Source organism: Podarcis pityusensis (assembly GCF_964106645.2).
Source record: "Podarcis pityusensis genome assembly, chromosome: 11".
Taxonomy (NCBI): Eukaryota; Metazoa; Chordata; class Lepidosauria; order Squamata; family Lacertidae; genus Podarcis; species Podarcis pityusensis.
The window spans coordinates 1,431,394-1,456,457 of record NC_138036.1 but is presented as its reverse complement, the minus strand read 5'-3'; the positions used below and the strand labels follow the sequence as shown (position 1 = coordinate 1,456,457).

Here is a 25,064-nt window from a genome sequence, read left to right as displayed (position 1 = left end):
TACGAGTTCTGGTCAAGATGGATCAGCCATTAAGGAAGGCAAGGATGCTCTGTTCACAAAGCAGTTGGGCATACCGTGTTAGGTTTATTAGCATCCGTAATAAGGAAACAGCCAATTCATCAACAAGTTTGGCTGGTGGCCTTTGGCTGATTCACATATTAGCCATGATTCCTGCATTGAAGGGGGTTGGACTAGATGACTGCTGGGATCCCTTCCACCTACAGTTCTGTGGTTCTTTGCCCTCCCTTGCTCTTTGCTCCTGCGCCTGTTTAAATATGTAGTTCTCTTGGCCAGGTTTTGTGGTTGGTTTTTAATTCTCCGTTTTATATGGCCTCTCGGGTGCTTTTGTTTTTAGGCACTTAAGAAAATATTAATTATGCCTCGGTAGATGAGTCAGCGCTGAAAGGCTTTCCTGGAAATCAAAATCACTGGACATTGGAGCTCTAAACCAGGGGGCGGCTAGGTTTACCTCGCCTGGGCTGGTTCACTCCCGCGGAGATTGCTCCGTGTGCCGGATTGCGTCTGCAGACGCAATTTCCGGTGCCGCGGAAGTGAGTCTCCGCTCCACGGTGCACCGGTTTAGCACAGCGCACGGGGACTCACTGAGCAGGCAGCTCGGGGGCCGTTTAAATGATCCCTGTGGGCCGCTTGTGGCCCATGGGCTGCATTTTGCTGACCCCTGCTCTAAACAGACGCGGAAGGTGGGAGTTGTAGTAGTTCAGATATCTGGCTGGAGAAATTTGGGTTGCAGTTTCTTGCAGTTAGCTCGGGAGCTGCAACCCACCTGTGTGTCCTGCGGTTCAACTCCTGGCCTGTTTTTGCCTCTCCAGTCCTGCCCAATGATCCCTACTGCCCTGCCTAAGGCTGGTTGGAGTGGGTGGTGCTTGGTATCCAGTGCAGCTCAATGTAGTAAGATTCAGGACAGGTAAAAGAAAGGACTGTGGAACTCACTGCCACAGGAGGCCCCAACCTAGAGAGGCTTAGTCAAATTCCTGGAGGAGCAGAGAGCTCTGCTTCAGCAATGCTTCTGAAAAACTAGGAAACCACAAGAGGGGAGAGTGTTGCTCTTGTGCTTGAATCCTGCCTTCGGGTTTCCCACAGGAATCTGGACTGGATGGGCCACTGGCCTGATCCAGCATGAAAATTAATTTGTTTTTAATTGGCTCTCTGGGCTTGGGGAGCTTCTCTCGACACTTGCTGGGTATTCAAGCAGGACGTTGCCATTGCCCGCAATTTGCCCGCCTTTTGGCTCCTACGAGGCCCTGCAGAAAAATTCCTGTCTGTGTGTCTTGAGCCGCCATGCCTCATTTAGGATAACTGGGGGGCGAGAGGGGGGGGTGGAGAGGAGAGGAGGGAGGGAGGGAGGGAGGGAGAGAAGGGAGAAGGTCACGCAGAGAGGGCAGCTTCCTCTCGAACAGTGTTATAAAAGTATAATTGCCCCGGGTTAGTCAGAGTCCTTTCCCCTCTCTTTACAAGAGTATTTGGGGGGAGGTGGGCTTATTACACATTTTTCAGCAAGCTGAGCGAGGCACGTAATGGGGGCTGCACCCCGTCCAATGGGATTGCAAAGTGGGGGGGGGGTAGTGAACGGTAGACCCCAGGAATCCTGGCTCCCAATCTCTGCTGGAAGCACTTAGCGCTTTCCTTCTCCTTGGGAACATCAGCTTCTAGCAGTAGGACGGAGGGCTGCCTTGCAGGCTGGACCACAGAGTGTTTGGATCTTTCAGGTTCCTGTACTGAACACATGCCCTCCACATGGCCCAGTGTCCCGTCCCCCCTGGCCCAAGTGCCCTGGCGCCACTGCAGGAGAGCCAAAGAGCAGCCAGAGTTCACTTCCTGCCTGCCTGAGAGCTTAGCAAGCAGTGGAGCCGCTTATCTGCCCTTGGCGGCTGACCTCTGCCCATGAAGGGAGCCGTTTCCCTCGGCCTTGAAATGCTCAAAACAATGTCTGAAATTATGGGAACCTCAGAGATTTGTAGAGCTGGGACTCCAAGGGTTCTCTAGCCTAACACAGTCTAACCTCTAGTTCAGCATGGATGCTGAAGTCCACCATCGCCTGAGCTCTGCGAGTGCTATCTCCCAATTGAAGTGCAGAGTGTTTGAGGACCGGGACAGCTGCAGGGAAACCAAAATGCAGTGGTACCTCTGGATGTGAATGGGATCCGTTCCGGAGCCCCGTTCGCATCCTGAAGCGAACACAACCCGTGTGTGCGCGTGCGCAGGTCGTGATTTGCCGCTTCTGCGCATGTCCGTGATGTCATTTTGACCATCTGCACATGCGTGAGTGGTGAAACCCGGAAGTAACACGCAGGAAGGAAGAGCAACTCTTCCCTCCTGCAGTTTCCAGAACTGGCATTCAGAAGCATCGCTGCCTCTGACTGTTGAGGCAGATCAGAGCTGTCCTGGCAAGTAGCCATCAATATGCTTCTTCTCCATGAATTTGTCTAATCCTAACTCCTCTCAGTCTCTTCTTCTTCTCCAGGCTAAGCACCCCCGACTCCTCCAACCGTTCCTCCCAAGGCTTGGTTTCCAACACCCTCCATCATCTTGGTTTCCCTCCTTTGCACACCCCTTGTACGTTTCCACACACAGTCCTGCAAAGCTGGAAATGCCATGTTTGCATGCCACACACGCAGCCAGCTGAAGACCACATGCCCCCAAATTTGGGGCCCAACCTACAAGGCAATCCTGCGTTTTGGTTCTTGCAAAGGACTAGGAGGGAGCTGGCATGTCGATGCCTCTCGCACCTCTTTTGTGGGGATAAGGGGATTAGCTTGTAAGTTTTCTTCACTATTGATTTAACAGAAATTCAATTAAGCCTGGCTATCGGAGTTCATTTTTTTCTTAATTCCTAAAGAACCAAACATCAGCAGAAACAGGGGAAGAAAACCCACCCACATTTCATTAAGCTACACAATGCCTGCTGTTGGTTAGCCAGGAGAGCCCCAGGAAGAAACGAACGCTTGGCTGAAGCATTCCACCCAGCAATTTTAAAAGGGAAAAAAAAAGATGTTCAAATAAATAAACACTTATAAGCCCTCTCTGCGCCGAACGGCCCTGGGGCAGGTTACATAAAATATCACCATTTAAAACAATACACAACACATGAAAACCATTAAAGCAAAACCACAAAACCAAAAATAATCACAAGGCCAGCAAAGCGGGAAGACAGGAATACTGCAGAAGGGAAAGATCTGCTGACCCAACAGCCTCTGGAGCAGAGAGATGGGATTTGACCCGACACCAGAAACGAGGGTGCAAGTCTCACCTGGGAGGCGAGAGTTCTCCACAACCCGACTTCATGCATTTCATTCCCCATTGCAAAATAACTCTGGGCATTTTGGCCAGGGGGTGCCACTTAGGAAAGCTTTGAGAGGAACTGTGAGACCGCTGCATCGCTGGTGGTCAGAGTCTCCCTACACCGTTCTCATTTTAGTTTATCCTTTTTACTGTGAAAATGCTGCCTTGTAACCAGCCGGTACACAAGAACCCAGCGGACACTTTAGAGAGCAGCAGGCTCCTGGATGTGCCAACCCCCAAAGGAGTTCTTCAAGCATGAACAGGCCGGTCACCCCCTCAATGACATGTGGGATGCATGTTCGCAACCCGCAACGTTTGCAACCCACAGCGGCGCGTCTGCACACGCGTGGGTTGCGATTCAGTGCTTCTGTGCATGCGCGACTGCCGAAACCCAGAAGTAACCCGTTCCGGTACTTCTGGGTTTCGGCGGGTCCGTAACCCGAAAAAATGCAACCTGAAGCGTCTGTAACCCAAGGTATGACTGTATTTAAAATGCATCTCTAGGTTATTTGTGGGGCCTGCCTGGTGTTTTTACATGAGTAGAATGTGTCCTTTTATTTAAAATGCATCTCTGGGTTATTAGGAATTCGTTCATTTCCCCCCCCAAAAAATAGTCTGGCCCCCCACAAGGTCTGAGGGACAGTGGTCCGGCCCCCTGCTGAAAACGTTTGCTGACCCCTGGTCTGCACTGATTGGCAGCAATGGTTCTCCAGGGTTTTAGTTCCTCCCAGCCCCACCTGCAGATGCCAGCAGGGATTGAATGATGCCTTCTGCATGCAAGGCAGATGTTCTGGGACTCCTTCCTGGAGTTAAGCCAGGCAGTGATAACAGAGAGAGAGAGAGTAATTCTCCCTCCCCCACGAAATTCATAGTGAGAAATTCCTTTTGTGGTTGCTTCCTAACCGTCCTCCTGCATATTTTTATTTCCTTTCCACGATGTCACATTCCAAAAGGTGATTCACCAAGAAACAATACTTGAAGTCGCCTTAGGCTCATTCATCTGCCATGTTCTGGATGAATACTGACCAGGAAGGAGGCAGCGGTGCTTCTGAATATCACGGGCTGGAAACTGCAGGAGGGGAGAGTTGCTCCTGTGTTCGAATCCTGCTTGCGAGTTTTCCCCCAGGGCATCTGTTTGGCCACTGCGAGAACAGGATGCTGGACTGGACGGGCCATCGGCCTCATCCTGCAGGCTGTTCTTATGGGTCAATTAAATAATATTTATTAATGTATTGCTTTTCTATCCTTCTGTTCCTCCCAAAGGATCCCGGCGTGGCAAGCATGAACATGGTTAGAACAATATAATTTGAAATGAAATAAAAGCAAGTTTGAAAACAATTTTAAAAACCATCTAAAGGCTAATAATAAATTTTATTTATACCCTGCCCTCCCCAGCCAAGACTGGACTCAGGGCGGCTAATACCAGGTATAAAAACAATTGATTAAAATACAACTTAAAAACAAGATTAAGTACAACATTAAAATGCAGCCTCATTTCAGTAGAAACTCAAATCAAAAACTTTTGGGGGATGAAAACGTCAAAACTTCACCAAAGCCAAGGTCCTACGTGGGCCAGAAAAAAGCCAGTGATATATAGGACATCTGAAAATAATTGAAATAGCGGAACTGGACAAAATATATTGTTAGACACAGGAAAAACCAGAAGCGAGGGATTCTTCTGAGAGCCATGACAGGGACCCCAACTCTGTCATGTTCGGGGGGAAAGATCAGCTCAGCTCTGTTTGTGTTACCTGGACAGGTATTCTTCTGTGACAAGGCAAAGGATGCATCAGAAACTGAGCCTGTCAGGTCAAAGAGCCCTTGAGGTGCAGCCTCCCTTTTGCAGATTTTGGGATTTCTTGCTCCCTCCTCCCCTCCTCCCCCAACTCAACAATCTCCTCACAGCTTGTAAAACAGCTCGAATGAAAGAGGGCTGGATAAGTGCTGGCTGCTGGTCAAGTGTCTGTCCCAGGAGCCCAGGAGGCAGAGAACTTAAAAGGTAACACGTGATGGAGAAGCGAGCAGCAGAGCTGGCCTCCTTTCTTCAAGGCTGTCTTTCCCTCCTCTTAAAGGGGAACAGGCACGGGGTCCGGGGCAAGGGCTGCCTTGCTTTGCTGGGTGAGACTAGCCGCATCCCCATCTGCACCAGGGCCCCTTTTTTCCGCCAGAAAGGTGCTTCTTGCAAAACTCATAAGCAGAGCATCTGCTGGATCAGGCCAGTGGCCCATCTAGTCCAGCCTCCTGTTCTCACACGGGCCAACAATCAGATGTCCCAATGGGAAATCCGCAAGCAGGATCCGGGCACCAGAGATTCTCTCCCCTCCTGGGGTCTCCAGCAACTGGCATTCAGAAGCATTGCTGCCTCTGACTGTGGAGGCAGAATATAGCATCTGGCTGGTAACCAAGTGGTACGCAGGCTAAGAACCTCCCCTGATGTTGGGAAAGATGGAGGGCACAAGGAGAAGGGGACGACAGAAGACGAGATTGGACAGTGTTCTCGAAGCTACCAGCATGAGTTTGACCAAAGTGCGGGAGGCAGTGGAAGACAGGAGGGCCTGGCGTGGTCTGGTCCAGGGGGTCATGAAGAGACGGACACGACTAAACGACTAAAGAACAACAAACCACCTATACATCTAAGACTGAGCAAGGCATAGAGAAAGTAGATAAAAGTTTCCCTCCGTCTTACAACCTTAGAACTCATGGACGTATAGGTAGAGGTCCACGAGTTCTAAGGTTGTCAGAGGCTGAGGGAAACATTTATCTACTTTCTCGACACCTTACTCAGTCTTAGAAACTTCAGTCTTGCTGTTTCTTCCTTGCCTTTTATCTAAACTAAAGAACCCAAACTCTGCAGGCTTTCCGTATTTTGGAACCTTTCCAATGCTATACTATCCATTTCCAGGTGAGGCACCCAGAACGGAACTCAGTGCTCCAGCTGTGCCCACACCACAGATTTGTATGTTGCCGTTATTATATTGGCAGTCTTCTTTCCAGTGATCCCTTTCCTAATGATCCTTAGCGTGGAATTTGCCTTTTTCACAGCAGCTGCATGTTGGGTCAACATCTGAGCGATCTGTGCGGTTCTGCACAGAACCTCAAAATCTTGTATGGGTCTTACTATGGGACACGGGTGGTGCTGTGGGTTAAACCATGGAGCCTAGGACTTGCCAATTAGAAGGTCGGCGGTTCGAATCCCTGCTACGGGGTGAGGTCCCATTGCTCCTGCCAACCTAGCAGTTTGAAAGCACGGCAAAGTGCAAGTAGATAAATAGGTAAACAGCGGGAAGGTAAACGGCGTTTCCGTGCGCTGCTCTGGTTCGCCAGAAGCGGCTTAGTCATGCTGGCCACATGACCTGGAAGCTGTATGCCGGCTCCCTCGGCCAATAAAGTGAGATGAGCGTCGCAACCCCAGAGTCGGCCACGAATGGACCTAATGGTCAGGGGTACCTTTACCTTTACCATTTACCTCACTGCCTCCCTGCAGCTGGGAACGCAGCCCAGAAGCACTTCTTCCCAGTTTCTGCAAACAGCCTTCTCCCTGCAGCTGGAATGCAACCCCAGCATCCTGCTTCTGTCCCCTTGTGGGGGCTATGGCTTTCTGAGCGGGGGGGCTTCCTGAGTGTCGCTCTGTGGGGGCAAAGAGTCACGGAAGCGCCTGCCTGCGTGTCGGGCTTGATGTCGAGTTCCCAGAAGTAACTTTTCAACCCTTGCCAAACACTGCCAGGTCTGTTTCCTCCCCTCTGCAGATGGTGGGGGCCCCGGGAGTGCAGGAAGGCAGATGCCCCTGGGGCAACTCTCCAGACAGGGAGGACTGAACCCGGGCGTCGGGGAGGGCAAATTCTTTGTGACGGCCATGGAATGGAAACGATGCATTTGTTTTATTTTGCTCGCTTGATATATTTTTACGTCTCCCCTCAAATGAAAGGTTCCCAGGGCAGTATGCAGCATTTAAAATGAAGTTGTTGTTGTTGTTGTTGTTGTTGTCGTTGTTGTTGTGTTTACAGTGGTACCTCGGGATGCGAACGGGATCCGTTCCGGAGCCCCATTCACATCCTGAATAGAACGTAAGACGCATTGGCACGTGCACGGGTCACATTTTGCCACTTCCACCCATGCGTGTGACATCATTTTGAGCAACTGCACATGCGCGAGTGGCAAAACCTGGAAGTAACACGCTCCGTTACTTCCAGGTTGCCGCGGAGTGCAACCCAAAAGCGCTCAACCTGAAGCACATTCAACCCGAGGTATGACTGTATTATGTTTATTATGTTTATTTATTTAATTTCTTTACCACCCTATACCCAAAACTCTCAGGGCGGTTCACATAAAATATCAAATACATAAAATCAAAACAAAAACCAACAACCCAATAAAAAAAAACCCAAAAGAGCCACCATTTTTAAAAAGGGTATAGGATGTAGATCAGGCAAAGGCTTGGTTGAAAAGGAACATTTTTGCCTGGTGCCTAAAGGTGTATAGTGAAGGCACCAGGCGAACTTCCCTGGGGAGAGCATTCCACAGACGGGGAGCCACTGCAGAGAAGGCCCCATCTGTGGCCACCCTCCTGACCTCTCGCGGAGGAGGCACATGAAGGAGGGACTCAGAATATGATCTCAGGAACCGGGTAGGTTCATATGGGAAGAGGCAGTCCTTGAGGTATTGCGGTCCTGAGCTGTTTAAGGCTTTATAGGTCAATCAAAACCAGCACTTTGAACTGGGCCCGGAAACTAATTGGTAGCCAGTGCAGTCGGACAAGAATTGGTATCATATGCTCAACCCAGCTTGCTCCGGTGAGCAACCTGGCCACTGAATTCTACACCAGCTGAAGCTTTTGAACCATCTTCAGAGGCAGCCCTACGTAGAATGCATTGCAGTAATCTAACCTTGAGGTTACCAGAGCAGAGACAACAGGAGTCAGGCTATCTCTGTCCAGATAGGGGTGTAGCTGGGCCACCAGCCGAAGCCGATGGAAGGCACTCCGGGCCACTGAGGCCACCTGAGCTTCAAATGACAGCAAAGGATCTAGGAGGACTCCCAAGCTATGAAGCTGATCCTTCAGGGGAAGTGTAACCCCGTCCAGATCAGGCGACCTCCCACCCATCTAGTCTGAAGAACCACCCACTAACAGTGCCTCAGTCTGATCTGGATTGAGCTTCAGTCTATTGGCTGAATGAGAATGTAAACATAAGAACAGAAGCGCTTTGTGTTCTCTGTCCTGAATCTTCCAACAATCAGTTTCATTGGATGCCCAAAAGTTCTAGCATGTGTTGACCAGGACCTGACCAGACTTTGGGACACAGGTGGCGCTGTGGTCTAAACCACCGAGCCTCTTGCATTTGCGGATCAGAAGGTCGGTGGTTCGAATCCCTGCGACGGGGTGAGCTCCCATTGCTCTGTCCCAGCTCCTGCCAACCTAGCAGTTCGAAAGCACACCAGTGTGAGTAGATAAATAGGTACCTCTGCGGCGGGAAGTTAAACGGCGATTCTGTGCGCTCTGGCTTCTGTCACGGTGTCCCGTTGCACCAGAAGCAGTTTAGTCCTGCCGGCCACATGACCCGGAAAGCTGTCTGTGGACAAACGCTGGCTCCCTTGGCCTGAAAGCGAGATGAGCGCTGCAACCCCATAGTCGCCTTTGACTGGATTTAACTGTCCATGGGTCCTTTACCTTTTACCTTGATCAGACTTGTAGCTCATAATATCTGGAGGGTTGCCAAAGGCTGCATTGGCACCTAGAACTGAGCTCAGTAGCAAATCAGCTGATCTCTGAAATGCAATCCACCCGCTGTTGCCACAGGAAGGGAGAGGGCTCCTCTGCTCTGGTTCTGCTTTTTGTTCCCCTAGAGGACCATATGAGAACAGGATTCTGGTCCAAATAGACCATGGGCTTGATCCAGCAAGCTCCTCTTACATTCTTACTCCATGCTTTAACTCCCCACCCCCACCCCACCCCTTTGTGAAGATGCCAAAAGCTCAGATTTGTAACCATGGATGCTTTCGGCACTCTCTCTTTGACTTCTGAACGGTTGACGTGCTCCTTGGAATTTTCCCCAGTGGGGCAAAGAAAAGCTTTTGGGGAGTTGTTTTTGGGTAGAGGGGTGAATGATAGGGTTAACCAGAGAGCGAGAGAGAGAGAAACACACACACACACACAGAGAGAGAGAGAGAGAGAGAGAGAGAGAGAGAGAGAGAGAGAGAGAAACTTCTCAGAGATCTCCAGAAACTAGCTTGGATCTAACAATGATCCAATAATTCCATATAGGTTTGAGGCATGAAGACCTTCGCATGGTACCTCCAGACTGAATTGGTGAATGCACTGGAGATGTGAGTCTGAATGGAAAGCATTGCCCAGAAAACCCGTTATGCCATAGCCATTAGGAAGAGTGTTCTTCTTCTTCTTTGGTGATCCCTCGTAGCCGAGTAAGATTGTCTTCCATAAACACGGTTTGAACAATGAGTCCGTAAGTGACTGGGGAGGCCAATTCTGGATCCACACGTCCTTCCACAGTGGGGACATTGGTTTCCAGGCGGGAGTTGATCACAGTGTGGATTTGCCAAGCGTGCCTTCCTCTTAGCACGTTTCTCCCTTGCGTCCTGAGTTCGAGTGTCTTCAAAGCCCATGACACCTTTGGTAAAGGCCGTTCTCCAACTGGAGCGCTCGCAGGCCAGTGTTTCCTAGTTGTCAGTGTTTATTCCCTTTGACCTTACCGCCTTGGGTGACCCTGCTGGGAGTATGAGATTCCCAACGGTTTCGCTAACAAGGGTCATAGGAACATGCAAGCCCCCTCACCACAACAAGGTGATGATCCAGCGAGTGGGTAGGAAGAGCGTTATTGACTCATTAACCAGAAGCCTTGGAGAGGGCAGAGGGGGGTGTTATGGGGTGAGCGGGTCCTGACATAACAGCCAGAGGTCTTGGGAAAAGGGCAAAGTGCTTTGCAGCAACCTCGCTAGAAGGGCCTGACCCTGGTAACAAGGTGTACCTTGCATTGGATGGCTGATTCTCTCTTGGTGATACTGCAGAATGATAAATAACCATATCCCATACCACACCTTCTTAGTGACGAACAACATTTTAAATATACCCAAATGCGAGATAAAGAGGGATTGTGCTATATAGTGGAAGTGCTGTTAGACAGGGAGGAGAGGAGCGAGACTTGAAGGTTTGGTGGGCAAAACCAAGCAGAGGTTGGATGGCTGCCTGTCATGGATGCTTTAGCTGAGATTCCTGCATTTCGGGGGGTTGGGCTAGATGACCCCTGGGTCCCTTCCAACTTATGATTCTGTGAAAGGTGCAGCTTGGCTATTCCGCAGGGCTGTTGTGCAAGGAAAAGGTGCAAGAGCCTCTTCTCAGTCTCTTCTTCCATCACAATACTTTGTCCTCTTCCTCCGTTTCCAGGATGAGCTTCTTTCCATTTTCCTCCACTTTCTATATATTTTTTAATGCATCAAGGAAATACAGTGGTACCTCGGGTTACAGACGCTTCAGGTTACAGACTCCGCTAACCCAGAAATAGTACCTCGGGTTAAGAATTTTGCTTCACGATGAGAACAGAAATCGTGCGGTGGCAGCAGGAGGCCCCATTAGCTAAAGTGGTACTTCAGGTTAAGAACAGTTTCAGGTTAAGAACGGACCTCCGGAACGAATTAAGTACTTAACCCGAGGTACCACTGTATTGTGTTCTGTATTCCATGTCCAATAATGTATCAATTTCTCAATTCTGCAGCTGAGCTCTGGTTCAGATGCAGTCCTGATGTTAGCCTGACAGCTTTATGCTCACATTCAGGGGTGTGGGTGTGTGAAATGTGAGGCAGCACCCTTGAGTGCCTTCTGCCGTTCTGGATCGCACTCTTTCCTACTTGCATTTCATATCCCCTGGGGAGAACCCCAGCCATTCCACTCCCCCCCCCCGATGCCCCAGTGCCAGTTGTGCTGGCCAATTGCTGACAGCCAGCCTTTTGGATCAGAGCTGAGTCGCTAATATTATTTTGGGAGTGGAGGAAGCCTGCCTGCTGGGCAAACAAAAGCCAGCAAGTGTGAAAATACGAGCTGGTGACACGCTGCATCCTCTTGCTGGGCTTTCTTGTAAATATGTCACTGCGGAAGGAGGGAGGGGAAAGGAGTTGGCTGCAAGGAGAGCATCCGGCCAGGAAGTTCTGGCCCCTGGTGGAGCAAGCTGGCCGGTTGGTGCCAGGGGCCCGTGTTGGTCCTGGAAACGATGGGGCAGAGGTGGAGCTTGTTCCTGGATTCTCTTTTCTTCCATCTAACACATTGGCAGCACATTTCTCTTCCTTTTTCAACTTGAGATCACACACACACACAGAGCTCACTCCTGTGAGTGCCAGTTTTCATTTTACAGTTGGGAAACTGAGGCTGGAGCAGAATGGTTTTCTTTAGGGTCAAATGGTGGAGTTGTGCACTTAAAGCACATTTAAAGTACATAGTTTTTAATGTGCATTAAAGTACACAGCCCCTCCCGAAGATTACTGGGAACTGTAGTTCACCCCCCACACAACCACTATTCCCAGCACCCGTCGGAAACTGCAGGATTATTTCGCGGGCAGGTTGTGTGGTGTCAATGCATCCTGTGTATGCAGCCTGTGGCTTGCACCCAGCTTCCTTGAGATATGTCATAGAAATCATAGAACAGTAGAGTTGGAAGGGACCCCAAGGATCATCTAGTCCAGCCCCCTGCAGTGCAGGATTCGTGTCCCTACTGAACCACCCACATAACTCCAGTGGCATAGTATGGGGGGCACAAGGGCAGTTGCCCCAGGTGCAAAATTGTTGGGGGCCCAAAATTTCATCCCCCGGTGCTTCCTCAATACAGCTGTTCAGTTTCTCTGTGCAAACCAGGAAGTGACCTCTCCAGACAACGGGTCGGCTCTGCTTTTCTCATCTCTGTGGCTGTGGTCTCCTGGGCAACGCAGATACCATTCTCTCCCTCCCTCCCACCCCTCCATGCAGCCCCGGGCACTGGCAACCTCTGCTACGTCACTGGATTGCATTTTTCCCAATTTTTAAAAATTAATTTTCCAAAATTTTAAACTAACAAACAAACATATATCATAATTTATCTTAATAACATTGTTAAGTGACTTCCTCAAATTCCCTTGACTGAATTTCAATATATATCATTGTAACGGTTTTCCAAAACAGATTCTCATAAAATTGACTTAATCCTCTTAACATCTTTGTTTCTTTTCATCTTTGCTTTAAACATAGTATTCAATAACTTCACATATTTAAATCCTTAGCATATCTATTTTTTGCAAGTATTTCTGATTAATTTATATTAGCATATTTAAGTATAATCTTTGAAGTTCTTCCATTCTTCCTGGTGCTCCTCCTCCTTCTGGTCACGGACTCTTCCGGTCAGGTTGGCTAGCTCTGAAAAGTCCATCATCTTCATCTGCCGTTCCTTCACTGTTGGTACTTCTTGAGTTTTCCAATTCTCAGCCAGTAAAATTTGAGCTGCAGTTGTGGCATACAAAAACAATCTAACATCTTTTTTGGGCAATTCCAAACTGGACCACTGGATAACTCCCTTTCAGACTAGACTGGCATTAGAAGGCTGCCAGTCTTGAGCTGTAGGGTTTGAGGGAGACACCAGGGGTCCGAGTCTGCCCCACGCTTTGCATTCCTTCTTTGTCTCTTCCTTCGTCCTCCCACTGCCCCAGCTCCTCTCTAAATAGCCCTCTGGTTTCCTAGGTGCCATTTGGCTGCTGCTTCCCCGCATCACACCTAAAAAATAGCACGCACAGCACAGGAATTTGCTGGGTCCTTGACAGAGTCACCGCCTTTTCAGAAACATGGCCAGCGCCAAGCGAAATAGGAAGCCGGCTGAGGCAGGAAGGGCGCAGAGTGCTCTGTTTGCAACTGCTGCCTTGACCGGCTGGCTGGCAGGGCTGCTGAGTCCCTTTTGCAGAGACTGCCAGGACTTGCACCTCCAGTGGCTCCAGTTTGGGAGGAGCAGCTGCTTGCTAGGCCAACGGAGAGAGCGAGGCGACTCCTTGATGGGCCATCAGCAACGAGGGGATGAAGCGCTCTCCCAGATGTTCAGATTTGGGGTGGTGGAAGTGCCAGGAGGAGACGGGCGGGTCACATCTCAGAGGTCTGAAGGACTGCCAGCAGATCATCTTCATTCATTGGATAACAATTGCCACATTTCCAGACTTAAACTACATGGTTAATCTATGGAACTCCCTCCCACAGGACCACAGGAGGCAATGATGGCCACCAACTTGGATGGCTTTAAAAGAGGATTGGACACATTCATGGAGGGAAGGGCTATCAATGTCTACTAGCCACAATGGCTATGTTCTACCTCCACAGTCAGAGTCAGCAATGCTCCATCTGGTACGCAGGATGAGACCCTCCCTGCCCGCAGACTGTCTCGCCAGAGTGGTACATGCTCTGGTTATCTCCCGCTTGGACTACTGCCATGCGCTCTACATGTGGCTCCCTTTGAAGGTGACCTGGAAACTACAACTAATCCAGAATGCGGCAGCTAGACTGGGGACTGGGAGCGGCCGCCAAGACCATATAACACCGGTCTTGAAAGACCTACATTGGCTCCCAGTATGTTTCCAAGCACAATTCAAAGTGTTGGTGCTGACCTTGAAAGCCCTAAACGGCCTCGGCCCAGTATACCTGAAGGAGCGTCTCCACCTCCATTGTTCTGCCCGGACACTGAGGTCCAGCACCGAGAGCCTTCTGGCGGTTCCCTCATTGCGAGAAGCAAAGCTACAGGGAACCAGGCAGAGGGCCTTCTCGGTGGTGGCGCCCGCCCTGTGGAACACCCTCCCACCAGATGTCAAAGAGATAGACAACTACCTGACATTTAGAAGACATCTGAAGGCAGCCCTGTTCAGGGAAGTTGTTAATGTGTGATAGTTTAATGTATTTTTAATCTTTGTTGGAAGCTGCCCAGAGTTGCTGGGGAAACCATAATTAATAACTAGAACACAAAAAAGGGAGGTGTGAGGAGGTTGATGAAATAAGTTAATGGAAAATAAGGATTTGGGAATATTGGATTTGTTTTTAAATTTTTTGTTTATTTTTGTTTTTTGATTTTGATGTATTGTGTGTTTTGGTTTTTTTTTCCTTCTTCTTTGACTTTGGTTTTTATTGACTTGTATTGTTCAATTGTTATTTTTGTCTACCTTTTTATTTCTTTTTCTCTTGTTTTTTCTTTCTTTCTCTGTAATTTTAAATTCTCAATAAATATCATTTTAAAAAAAAAAGGGAAAAAAAGGACAGAGTTGCTGGGGAAACCCAGCCAGATGGGCAGGGTACAAATAATAAATCATTATTATTCTGTCTCCCAGTTGCTGGAAACCACAGAAGGAGAGAGGTCTCTTATGCTTGAATCCTGTTTGCTGGTTTCCCTTTTGGAGCATCTGGTTGGCCTTGTGAGGACAGGACGCTGGACTAGATCAACCATTGGCCTCATCCAGCAGGCTCTTCTGATGTTCTTAGGTCCCAAGTAATCTTCAAGGGCAGCCCCATAGGGAGCATGTTGCAGTAGTCCAGTCTGGAAGTTTTCACCGTGGCCAATGAGAGAGAGCTATCGACGGCTACTAGCCATGATGGCTTTGCTCTGCCTCTGTGGTTGCAGTTCTCCACAGGTATCTGGTTGGCCATTGTGGGAAGAGGATACGGGGCTGGATGAAGCACACCTGGGTGGCCAGATTTGGGATAGTGGAAGTGTCAGGAGAAGACAGACAGGTCAGGTCTCAGAGGTCTGATGTAAGAGCCAGCTGTTCTTATTCATTCTCGTTCATTCCTTGGGTAACAATTGCCGTGTTTCCGAAGTGTAATTGCCTTTGTGTGAGGCAATGAGTGTCATCTGTGCTCTGGATATTTTTAATGCTTCCAAATTTAGACTTCAGGAACAGCCACTAAACAGCACTATCCTCCGATTGACTGCATAAGTGCATATTTGGCTTGCGACTGAGGCGTGATTTCTCAATAAATGTTTGCATTCAAGAACAGTTACTCATGCATCTGACTAAAGAGGAGACGCTTTGATTGCATACTGACCTGTGCCTGGGATCAAGTTTAGAAGATGAAAGTGCCGTCCCTGCTGAAGGTCATAATGACCTTGTTTGAATTTGTCCACGTGTTGCAAGTCAAGTATCATTTCCCTCAAAAGGATTCCTCTACATCTTGAAATGTAAAATAAGGTTACCAGACGTCCCTGTTTCCCGGGGACAGTCCCCGGATTTACAAATCAGCCCCCATACAAAATCCATTGAAGTTGAAAAGTGTCCCCTGATTCATTGAAAAATATCTGGTAACCTTAATGTAAAATGAGATCCTCAAGACAGAATTTGCCAGCTTTTTTTTTTTTTTTTGCAGGCTCCACCAAAACTCTTGCTCAGACCCTTGTTCTGTCTACCTTGCATTGACAACTGTACTTATCCTCTCTCGGCTTAAACGGAGCAGAGATTTGGCATCCTTCCTTTTGACTTTCGCGCATTCAAGGGTCTTCAAGACTTTTTTTAAGCTGACAAACCTACAGAGTCATTTAAAATATCCTTGAGCAGTTCGTCGTTTTAATGCTCGCTCCGCATTGCTTTTATTTTATTTTTTTTCACTGATAAATTTTTATTGGTATTATACATATATACATATAAACTTATACAAAGTCCAATACTTAAATTACACATAATATATTCATTCCATAAATCAAAAATACATTTATTTTAGGCTCTGCCAAGCCTTGAACTTCCTTCCACTCCTTTGGTAAGTATCAAATAGACTTTATATTCACGTATTTTATCTCTTTTACATAATAACCTTTAGTGTTAGAGTTATTCCAATCCCGCCAGTGTCGTTTAAAGTTTAGTCCCAATATATATCCAATATTTAATCCAATTATCATGAAATTTCTGTTCATCTTGATCTCTTATTCTTCCTGTTATTCTAGCGAGCTCGGCATAATTTGTTAATTTAATCTGCCAATCACTTATATTAGGTATGGCATCCGTTTTCCAATTTTGTGCTAACATGATTCTTGCAGCTGTTGTGGCATATAAAAATAGTACCTTATCTTCTTTTTTAATTTCTTTACCTGTCATTCCTAGCGGAAAGGCTTCGGGTTTTTTGGGAAACGTGTATTTAAAAAAAAATTTAAGCTCGTTATAAATCGATTCCCAAAAGCCTTTCACTTTGCTGCATAACCACCACATATGGTAGAAGTCACCATCTACTTCTCCACATTTCCAACATCTTTTGTTCTTTAACCTATAGATCTTAGCCAGTTTCACTGGTGTGAGGTACCACCTAAATATCATTTTCCACATATTTTCCCTTAATGCCATACATGCCGTGAACTTCATGTTAATACTCCATAATTCTAGCCATCTCTCAAAATCGATGTTATAGCCGATGTCTATTGCCCACTTAGTCATAACCTCCTTCACCTCCTCGTCTTTTGTATACCCGCTCCGCATTGCTTTTAAATGTTTTCCGTGTCTCTGTATACCACCCTAATATTTTATGAGAGGACAGTGTAGAAATACTTTTATAAATGAAATAGTAAAACCTTAACTTGGCTACAGCCAGTGCAGTTCTTTGGGCGCAGGTGGAATATGCTGTCACAATCTCACCTCTGGCTGGAGAAGCCTGACCTGGCCACAGAAATCAATGATCAAGCCATGGTTTGACTGCTGCCATGCGCTCTGTGTGGCCCTTTAAAGTCCTCTTCAAAACTCTTGTATTGCAATATGGCTGCCTGAATCATGTGACCCCTCCCCCACTGTTAAATACCACCAGTGCATTTCCGAGCTGAGATTGAACTGCTGACTTTAACTTCTTTAAATCCTTGAATGAGGATTTGAAGGAGCACCTACAGCCAATATTGTTTTGCTCATACATCAGGGATGGAAGTCTGAGCTGTTTGCCCCACTGCACACCCACCCACTGAAAATCCACTCTTTAGTGCTAAATTGGAACAAACTGCAATCCACAGGAAACCCGATTGCCGTTTGTTCCAATTCAGTGCTAAACCGCAGCTTTTCCCAGGGGGAAGTGAAGAGGCAAATGGAGGTGTGGCTAAGCCCTGAATGGCTCATCACCATCCAATCATAGAAGTGTGGAGCTGGAAGGGAACCCAAAGGTCATCTGGTCCAACCTCCTGCAATGCAGGAATGCCAGCCAAAGCATCCTTTGTCTTCTTGTATGGGCCACTGGAGACAAGATGGCTGCAGTTTTGCTCAGGAGAGGAGCAGATGGAAGTGGGCTTGTGACAAACCACCCCCGGAAAGGCAGGCTCCTCAGGCTTTCACACCAGCCCGATGGACAAGAGGTTGTGTTTGCTTACTGGATTTCCAAGAGTAGCAGCAAATCCGAATGAAATGTTAGCAAAGAGGAAGCAAGTGTGCTCTGACATTTTGATGACGGAGAGTGTTGTGCGGAAGCAGCTGTGATGGTCTGGGACTCAGACTCGGAACCAGAGGAGTCTCAGTCTGCACCGGATCCTTTGCCTCAGGCAGCATCTGAACCAAGTCTGGGGCCTGATCCTGAAGAGTCCCAGTCTGCACAGATTCCCCTGCAGCAAACACCAGCTGGGCCGAGTCAGGGGCGTGAGCCTGCCCTGGCTCCAGATGCGGGAATGACCTCCTTGCCTTCAGCTGGGCCATCACTTACAGCTACTTACAGCTACTTGTTTCCTGCTTGGCAGGGGGTTGGACTCGATGGCCCTTGTGGTCTCTTCCAACTCTATAATTCTATTCTACTCCACTACCAGTTGGGTCAGGGGAGGCTGAGGCGGCCTCTGGGTCTAGTAACCCACCAACGTCTCCTGAGCTGCAGAGACTCAGGTCTGAGAGAAGGAGAGATGTGAGTACTTGCAGGAGGAGTGCTCGCCTTCGGGCGAAACAGGGAGGTGAGTCGCCGGGGGATCAGGACCAGCCGTTACCCCGTCAGAGATAAAAGGCTGTCGGACCCTGCCCCAGGTTGTGGGAGCAAGATTGCTGTTTGCCAGAACCTGTACCCTGCCTCATGTCCTGCCTTGGCCCTGTTGGACTGACTCCCAGCAGAACCTTCAGATTCTGGACCAGTCCTGGACTGTGTTTCACGGGTTACCCCCTGGCCCAGCACATCAGCAAAAAGACAGGCATGCTCAAATCAGCTACATTAATTCCACGACAAACCTTCACCCAGAAGCAGCACCCATCTTCTTGGTCTTTGTCCTGGTGGAGCACCCTCCTGGCTGTCAGCCAGAGAGCCAGTGGTGGTTTAACACCTGGGAGAGACCAGAATTCAAATCCAATCCCCTTCTCGGCCATGAAGCTCGCTGAGTGACCCTGAGCCAGTTGCAACTCCTCTGCCTAACCTACCTCACAGGGCTATTGTGGGGATTAAATGAGGATGGAATTCTCCATGCAGCACAAAGTTAACCTATGGAACTCCCTTCCACAAGAGGAAGTGATGGCCACCAACTTGGAGGGCTTCAAAAGAAGATTGGACAGATTCATGGAGGAGGAGAGGGCTGCCAATGACTCCTAGCCAGCATGGCTGTGCTCTCACAGTGAGTGGCAGCCATGCTTCTGAATCCCAGTTGCTGGAAACCACAGGAGGCCAAAGGGTTCTCGTGCTCAAATCCTGCTTGCAGATTTCCCATTGGGGCATCTGCTTGGCTGCTATGAAAACAGCATGTTGTTGTTTAGTTGTTTAGTTGTGTCCGACTTTTCGTGACCCCCTGGACCAGAGCACGCCAGGCATTTCTATCTTCCACTGCCTCCCGCAGTTTGGTCAAACTCATGCTGGTAGCTTTGAGAACACTGTCCCACCATCTTGTCCTCTGTCGTCCCCTTCTCCTTGTGTCCTCCATCTTTCCCAGCATCAGGGTCTTTTCCAAGGAGTCTTCTCTTCTCATGAGGTGGCCAAAGTATTGGAGCCTCAGCTTCACGATCTGTCCTTCCAGTGAGCACTCAGGGCTGATTTCCTTCCGAATGGAGAGGTTTGATCTTCTTGCAGTCCATGGGACTCTCCAGAGTCTCCTCCAGCACCAGAATTCAAAAGCATCAATTCTCTGGCGACCAGCCTTTTTAATGGTCCAGCTCTCACTTCCACACATCACTAGAAAACAGGATGCTAGACACCTTATCCAGCAGGCTCTTAACAATTTGTAATTCACTCTTACATGGGGCTGCCCTTAAGACCGACCCAGAAACTCCAGCGGGTGCAGAATGCCACAGTGAGGCTCCTTACAGGGTCTTTGCTGTGGGATCACATTCATCCGGTGCTATACCAGCTGCACTGGCTCCCGGTGGAGTACAGGATCAGGTTTAAGGTGCTGGTTTTAACCTTTAAAGCCCTATAAGGCCTAGGACCCTCGTCCCTACGGGACTGCCTCTCCTGGTATGTCCCACGGAGGACCTTACGGTCTTCAAACAAAAACATCTTGGAGGTCCCGGGCCACAGGGAGGTTAGGCTGGCCTCAACCAGAGCCAGGGCTTTATCGGCTGTGGCCCCGATCAGGTGGAACGCTCTGTCACAAGAGACCAGGGCCCTGCAGGACTTGACATCTTTCCACAAGGCCTGCAAGACAGAGCTGTTCCGCCTAGCCTTTGGCCAAGGCGCAGTCTGACCCCCTCCTTTGGCAATCCTCACAGAACTCTAGCCCAATGGTTGCCATTAATTTGATTCTGAACTGATTTTAGAATGAATTGATTTTAGAATGTATTCCAATTAATTGATTGTGGTTTTATGTAAACTGTGATTCATTACTATTGTTAGCCGCTCTGAGCCTGGCTTCGGCTGGGGAGGGCGGGATATAAATAAAATATTATTATTATTATTATGAATCACAAAGATATCTGCAGATCTGCAATGACACGAAGGCTAGCAATATCAACCACACCATGTGGGAATCCCTTGCAGACGACAGTCAGGTTGTATATCACAGCAGTGACCAGAGTAGAAATAACTGCTGGGATGAGCGCAGAAAGAAGGAAACACCCTGGTGCATCTGCAGCAGCACAACTGGGCACCTTGCTCTGCCCCAGCTGCAATAAAACATGTCTCTCCCCTATTGGTCTCTGCAGCCACAGCAGGCGCTGCTAGCTCCCTACAGCTTGAGCTCACCCCAAAAGGTGGACTCCTCTGTTGTCTCCCCAGACCGATGCCCTGCCTATCCCACCTTGAGCTCCTTGGAAAAAGAAATGTGATATAAACAAATAAATAAATTTGGAAGAAGCAGAGAAATGATGCCTGCGAGCTGCATCTTTCCTCCGGAATCTGATCTGCTTCCCCCAAACCTCCATTGGGCCCCCTCTCTCCACTCCCCCCCCCCCAATTTACTGCAGGAGCTGAATCAGCCCTCCTGCCCCCCTCCTTCTCAACAGCCCTGCCTCAAACAAGGCTCCTCTTTTATTATTTTTGGGGCCTCTGTTTCCCCCCTCCTGCCCTTCTCCTTTCTGCGCCTTCGCCATCTGGGTTCGATAGAAATGCACACACGCACACACACGATTCCTCCCAGCAAAGCTTATTTTCCTCCATTTGGGGTTTTTCTTTTTTTTAGTGTATGTTTTCTGTAGCTCTAATTGGCCGGGGCTTGAACCCGCGCCAAGGCAAACGCACCTGAGGGAGTCTTGCTTTACAGGCCCCCTCGCGAGGGCCAGAAATTTGGCCTCTCTGACTGCTGGGGTGGGGCGGGAATCGTGACCGGGGGAAGGGGGAACTTTTGGCTGGGTCTTTGCTGACCGGGAAGGGAAGGGGGGTCACGCCAACAGCATGGTTGCCAGCCGTGCCCCATGACAGCTGCCCTCTGTTGGCGGAGCCAGGAGCAAAGGCTTCCAGCCTTTGGAGTGGAGTGGGGAATAGATGCTGTGTCAGGCCTGCAACCACCTGTGAACTGTGCCCCCCTCCCTCTGCAAAAAGGGGTCTGGACCACAGATGGGCCAACGGAGGATGCCAGGCACGTGGGCCGCATGTGCTACCCAGAAAAGAGCAGGCCCGCTTCCAGATTCTGAGTATTTTTGGGTCAGCTCAACCTCTGGAGTCCAAGTCTTCCATGCCGGGTCTTTCCCCCCTCCTGTTTGTCTGTCAGAAGTATCACGTAGCGGGGGGGAAATACATGAGGAGTTGAAAAAAAATGCTTAAGATTTCTATGAAATTCTATTCTAAGATCCCATTAATGAAAAAACCAGAGGCTTACCAATAATAATAATAATAATAATAATAATAAAAAATAATAATTTATTATTTATACCCCGCCCATCTGGCTGGGCTTCCAACAAACTATTAAAACACAGCAATGCATCAAACATTAAAAGCTTCTCTAAACAGGGCTGCCTTCAGATGTCTTCTAAATGTCAGGTAGTTGTTTACCTCTTTGACATCAGGTGGGAGGGCGTTCCACAGGGCGAGTGCCACTACCGAGAAGGCCCTCTGCCTGGTTCCCTGTAGCTTTGCTTCTCGCAATGAGGGAACCGCCAGAAGGCCCTCGGTGCTGGACCTCAGCATCCGGGCAGAACGATGGGGGTGGAGACGCTCCTTCAGGTATACTGGACCGAGGCCGTTTAGGGCTTTCAAGGTCAGCACCAACACTTTGAATTGTGCTTGAAAATGTACAGGGAGCCAATGGAGGTCTTTCAAGACCGGTGTTATGTGGTCTCGGCGGCCGCTCCCAGTCACCAGTCTAGCTGCCACATTCTAGATTAGTTGTAGTTTCCGGGTCACCTTCAAAGGTAGCCCCACATAGGCGCATTGCAGTAGTCCAAGCGAGAGATAACCAGAGCATGCACTACTTCGCGGACAGACTGGGCCTTTTAGGAAAAGAAATACCAAAATCGAGAAAAGAAAAACGAATTTTCTTATATGCGACCACCGCAGCTAGGATAGTAATAGCATCTAAATGGAAAGCTAAAGAACTACCTACCAAGGAGGAATGGATTCTTGAATTAAATGAATATTTAAAATTGGCTAAATTAACAGCATCCCTACTACAGCAGTCAAATCAAAAACTAAGCAATGCTTTGATGATTATATGACAAGAAATTGCTCTAAAAAAGACATGCTAACATGCTTAGATTAAGAATGTAAATGCATCAAAACAATAAATTATCAATGACATATGTATGTATACAGAGAAAATAAAAACAATCAGAATGCAATGATAAGGGTAAGATTGATTCTAGAGAAGACGAGTAGCGGTGGAGGGAAGTTAAACAGGGTGGTGGGTTTATTTTATTTTGTTTACGTTTTTTCTTTTTCTTTTTTGGATATTGTATCAGGTTCAGGTGTCGCTCCTCCCTTGGGGTCTCTCCACATTTGTAAGAACTTGATCGTTTAGAGTGAGTGAGTGAGTGAGTGAGTTATTAGAGGTTTTCACTGAAAAAACATTATGAAATAAAAGAAATATGAATACAGTAGTACCTTGGAAGTCGAACAGAATCTGTTCCGGAAGTCCGTTCGACTTCCAAAATGTTCGCAAACCAAAGTGAGGCCAGCAGAAGCTTCTGCAGCCAATCGGAAGCCCCATCAGACGTTTAGCTTCCAAAAATAGTTCGCCGGCCGGAACAGTCACTTCCAGGCTTGCGATGTATGGGAGCCAAAACGTTGGAGAATTAAGCTGTTTGCAAACCAAGGTACGGCTGTAATGTGAAAGGAAAGGAAAAGGAAAAACAACCAAAGCATGACAATACAACAGGGTATACAGCAGGGTAAATTGTTTGTATCACTGATGCACTGTTTGTTTTTACAATCAAGTGGTATATAAATTCTCTGAAATAAACAAATAAATGGGAAGGGGGAAAACATGCTTGTGCACTAGCTCTTAGCGTTACAATTCTGATAACGGGCAACTGTGATTCAGACGGTTTTGGGTGGCCTGATGGCATCTCTGCTGCCAGGTGGCAATGGAGCGATGGCCAAAGGCAGCTGATCTCTCAGCGGAAGAGATGGCCTGCCCCTGCTTTGCTCCCCCCCCCCCCCCAGCTCTGCAGCCTGATGAAATGACTTCAGCTCCTTTTTCAAGCCTGACCTCTCAGGATTTATGGAACTTTCTTTCTCTCCCTGTAAAATGCACATTGTGCTGTGCCGATTCCCATGCCCGGCATCTGACGCAGTCGGTTGTTGCCTCTCAGCGTCTCCGCAGACCTGTGATTAGTCTCTTCGGGGGTGCGGCATTCCTGCAACGAATCCTGCCCATATCTGCTGCTGTGGGACGAGAGGCCTAGCCTCTTGTGTGATTTGTTTCTGACATGAGGTTGCTGTGGCGATGGCCACCACATGCCTTGGCAAGGCCAGCACCAAGCAGAACGTGATTTATGGGTGGGAAGAGAACAGACCTTGCATCGCCCCCTCCACATTCTGCCTTTCCAAACCCCATGACTTTTCCTTTTTCCCGGGAGTTGAGAGGTTAACGGGACCCCCCTCTTCCCGGACCAAACCGATGGCCCAGCGCCTTTCGAGGGGCTGTTTCTCAGGTGCGCTTGGAGCTGCCCGGAGCCCAAAAGGGGCCTTTGTTTTGGAAACGGCAGAGGGCTGTTTTGCACGGCTGGAATGCAGCGCTCCCGTCCCGGCGAGCGAAGGAGCACGGGAGCGGCAGTGGGCTGTTTGCTTTGGAGCTCGCCTGCTGGCTGACCTGAGCGCCTCCGTGCTTGGAAGCCGGCTTGTGGCTATGCCCTGCCCTGGGCCAGGAGGCGTCGCTAGCCAAAGCACAGCTATGGAGAGCCGTCCAGCAGGAAAGAGGTTGCCCAGCTGTGGTTTTGAAAGGGTGGCGGTGGAAGCCATGAGGAACGGGCAGGCGGCTAAGGGACCCTGGTGCCCGAGGAGCCCTTTGACCCCTTCTTTCTGGAGGAAGGGAGGAGTAGCAGCAGGATCAGGACCCCTCCCAGCTCAGCTGAGCACCTCTAGTCTAGCGGTCTGGTCTAGCCACTTGCCCGTAGCTCAGAGACTCCAGTCCCTCTGGCATCTCCTGCTAATGCTGGGAATTATCCATGCCTGAAAGCTTGGCGCCACTGCTGCCAGTCAGGGTAGACAGTATTGAGTTAGTTGGACCCAATTCTTCGCTTAGTATAAGGCTCCTTCCTAGGCTCCCATGACAGAGTTGGGCTGCAAAAGTACTTTGACATGGAACCTGTGGGCCGCACAGTGCCTTGTCGCAAGGCTGAAATTTGAAGCCTCCTCCCCAGCCCTCACGCTGACTTCCCAAAGATAACTAAACAATGCTCCGGGGTGAACCTCAGCCAGCTTGTTAGGTGCTTGTAGGCAGCCATGCTCTCCCCACCTCGGTGCCCCCTCTCCCCCAGAATGGGGTTGACAGCGCTGACCTACCTTGCAGGGTTGTTTGTAAGGACTGGAACAAGCTGGCGTAGAGGAAGCGCCTTACGAAGAGTTTGAAGAGTTTGGATTTGATATCCCGCTTTATCACTACCCGAAGGAGTCTCAAAGTGGCTAACATTCTCCCTTCCCTTCCTCCCCCACAACAAACACTCTGTGAGGTGAGTGGGGCTGAGAGACTTCAGAGAAGTGTGACTGGCCCAAGGCCACCCAGCAGCTGCAGGTGGAGGAGCGAGGAAGCGAACCCAGTTCCCCAGATTACGAGACTACCGCTCTTAACCACTACACCACACTGGCACTAGCAGGTGGAGAGAGGAGAGTTTTCTTCTTCTTCTTCTTCTTCTTCTTCTTCTTCTTCTTCTTCTTCTTCTTCTTCTTGTATTTTAATATTCTGTTGGAAGCCGCCCAGAGTGGCTGGGGAATGGGTGGGGTATAAATAAATTATTATTATTATTATTATTATTATTAT

General features: G+C 48.9%; 1 protein-coding gene across 1 annotated transcript in view; it reads left to right on the top strand.

The window, feature by feature from the left end:
- IL11RA (interleukin 11 receptor subunit alpha) overlaps window positions 1-25,064 on the top strand; it is a 152,729-nt gene that overhangs the window by 44,333 nt on the left and 83,332 nt on the right. The gene's annotated exons all lie outside the window — the stretch shown is intronic.